The 3,240-nt window shown below is 55.2% G+C and overlaps 1 non-coding gene across 1 annotated transcript in view; it reads left to right on the top strand.

Annotated features, from left to right (window-relative positions):
• The first annotated feature begins 2,677 nt into the window (after positions 1-2,677).
• The window catches only part of LOC124562771, a 1,910-nt gene continuing 1,347 nt past the window's right edge, over positions 2,678-3,240 (top strand). The window contains exon 1 of the ribosomal RNA XR_006969625.1: positions 2,678-3,240. This exon is cut by the window's right edge and continues 1,347 nt beyond it. This is a non-coding gene — a ribosomal RNA (small subunit ribosomal RNA).

The following is a 3,240-nucleotide window of genomic DNA, read 5'->3' as shown; positions in this document are numbered from 1 at the left end:
ATATTGCGCCTTAACCTAACCCATATTGCGCCTTAACCTAACCCATATTGCGCCTTAACCTAACCCATATTGCGCCTTAACCTAACCCATATTGCGCCTTAACCTAACCCATATTGCGCCTTAACCTAACCCATATTGCGCCTTAACCTAACCCATATTGTACCTTAACCTAACCCATATTGTACCTTAACCTAACCTATATTGTACCTTAACCTAACCTATATTGTACCTTAACCTAACCTATATTGTACCTTAACCTAACCTATATTGGGCCTTAACCTAACCTATATTGGGCCTTAACCTAACCTATATTGGGCCTTAACCTAACCTATATTGGGCCTTAACCTAACCTATATTGGGCCTTAACGTAACCCACGTTGCGCCTTAACGTAACCCACGTTGCGCCTTAACGTAACCCACGTTGCGCCTTAACGTAACCCACGTTGCGCCTTAACGTAACCCACGTTGCGCCTTAACGTAACCCACGTTGCGCCTTAACGTAACCCACGTTGCGCCTTAACGTAACCCACGTTGCGCCTTAACCCAACACACGTTGCGCCTTAACCCAACACACGTTGGGCCTTAACCCAACACACGTTGGGCCTTAACCCAACACACGTTGGGCCTTAACCCAACACACGTTGGGCCTTAACCCAACACACGTTGGGCCTTAACCCAACACACGTTGGGCCTTAACCCAACACACGTTGGGCCTTAACCCAACACACGTTGGGCCTTAACCCAACACACGTTGGGCCTTAACCCAACACACGTTGGGCCTTAACCCAACACACGTTGGGCCTTAACCCAACACACGTTGGGCCTTAACCCAACACACGTTGGGCCTTAACCCAACACACGTTGGGCCTTAACCCAACACACGTTGGGCCTTAACCCAACACACGTTGGGCCTTAACCCAACACACGTTGGGCCTTAACCCAACACACGTTGGGCCTTAACCCAACACACGTTGGGCCTTAACCTGCTCTGTAATTGTCATACGACGCGTTAAATTAGTGTGGTGTTGCCTAACTGCAACCCCCGCAATATAGTTTGCTACTCGCACTGCCTGGTCCCCAGAGTATCGCTTCATGTTAAACACCTTGCAGCTATACACTGTAATGCGGATGGCAGCAGGACGTACATGCTCAATGCCCTTCGCAGTTGTTCATTGGCATTTGCATGGCGAAGCACAGCCTACGTTGTGGTACGGCGTGTGTCAACTGTCCGCTGATGTTGTACGTCCAAATCACACACTGTACTGCACATTGGTCCTCATGTACTGAATGATACATCGTGGTACATGTGTGACCGTACCACGACTGCGCCAACAACGGCGAACCATACGGTCCAAATATTGTGCACTCAGCTACGTGTCGTCTCCCTATAAGAGCTGGATTGCAGTATGGTATGCCGTGGATGGCGATCAGCATGAGCCGTCTGTTGATGTAGTGGCGCGTGTTGTCAGACGTAGTCGTCTCTTCTCACACACCGTGATAGCATGGTGCACTGCGTTCCACATCTGCGACATGCGACAGAGGCCGGTTGACAGTCGTTCGCGCAATGGACATCGCATACGTACGGGGGCCACCTTCCACGTGTTCGCGAAGCGTGCACATGTTGTTGCGTGTATGTGGGCAGACATAGTGTGTCGTGACACCTGACACAGGCATGCAACAATCGTTGAATTTGCAAATGGCGATGGACGTCTACGTTTGCTGGTGACGTTACGCAAATGAACAACTGGTAAACGGTTGTGGTGCGGTTGTTCTCGCTAGAGGTGAATCAGTGATGGCGACGATCGGTTGAGCTACCAACCGGTTGTTTCAGCGATACCCACCATGCCCACGAACGTGAATGGCATGTGGGTGTGAAGCGATACGCGGCGGTGGCTGGGTGGGACCGTCCCCGGCCGGTGAGGGGGGGCCTCCCGGCGTGCTGGCCGCGCGGTGCGTGGGCGCACGCGCTACAGCCGGCTGGTGGGGGCGGCCAGTGGCAGGCGCGCCGGCCGACGGAGGCGGCAGGCGGCGCAGCTGCGCGCCGGCGCACCCTGCACGCGGCGCCGTGCGGCCAAAGTAGGTCCTCGCGGGCCCGGTGCGAAGCGCGGTGGACATCTGCAGTGTGCTGGTCCGATTGAGGACTGTGTGCGCTGAGGATGCGCCGCCGCCCGGCGCTCGGCGCCGCGACGCCGTCTGCTGCTCGGTCGCCTCTGCGGTTCTCGCAGGTGGTTTGTATCGCAGCTGTGCGGACGTGTTGGCGCGTGCGCTGTGCTGGGAGAGTTCGCTTCGGCACCCAAGTGGGGCTTTTGTCCTTCTGTGGCGCTGGCGTTGGAGCTGCCGGCCACCGTAGGTGGCGCGTGTTGTCTCCCGCCGGCAATGCCACGACAGCACGCTCCCGGGCCTCTGTCGGCAGCGGCAAGCTCAGTTGGGAGCACGGGTGGTCGCACCTAAAGCGTCTACTCGCCAAACTCCGGGCGATTGCGCCTCTCTCGAACCCGACCAAGTACTTAGGACGGCGCTGCGCGCCGCCGGGACCTGAGAGGGTTTCGAGGTGTATTGTGCAGGGGAGCTCAGCCTCCTCCTGTTTGCAGAATAATTGAGCGGACGCTTGCGTGTTCGCGCGGGCCCCCGGGACACACTCCCGGGCGGCCGGCTGCTCAGCTCTAGTTGACGCAGCTCCCTGGTTGATCCTGCCAGTAGTCATATGCTTGTCTCAAAGATTAAGCCATGCATGTCTCAGTACAAGCCGCATTAAGGTGAAACCGCGAATGGCTCATTAAATCAGTTATGGTTCCTTAGATCGTACCCACGTTACTTGGATAACTGTGGTAATTCTAGAGCTAATACATGCAAACAGAGTCCCGACCAGAGATGGAAGGGACGCTTTTATTAGATCAAAACCAATCGGTCGGCTCGTCCGGTCCGTTTGCCTTGGTGACTCTGAATAACTTTGGGCTGATCGCACGGTCCTCGTACCGGCGACGCATCTTTCAAATGTCTGCCTTATCAACTGTCGATGGTAGGTTCTGCGCCTACCATGGTTGTAACGGGTAACGGGGAATCAGGGTTCGATTCCGGAGAGGGAGCCTGAGAAACGGCTACCACATCCAAGGAAGGCAGCAGGCGCGCAAATTACCCACTCCCGGCACGGGGAGGTAGTGACGAAAAATAACGATACGGGACTCATCCGAGGCCCCGTAATCGGAATGAGTACACTTTAAATCCTTTAACGAGTATCTA

This window comes from Schistocerca americana, unplaced genomic scaffold, assembly GCF_021461395.2.
Source record: "Schistocerca americana isolate TAMUIC-IGC-003095 unplaced genomic scaffold, iqSchAmer2.1 HiC_scaffold_1182, whole genome shotgun sequence".
Lineage (NCBI taxonomy): Eukaryota > Metazoa > Arthropoda > Insecta > Orthoptera > Acrididae > Schistocerca > Schistocerca americana.
Note: the sequence above shows the minus strand (reverse complement) of the source record. Positions and strands in the feature narration are given on the sequence as shown.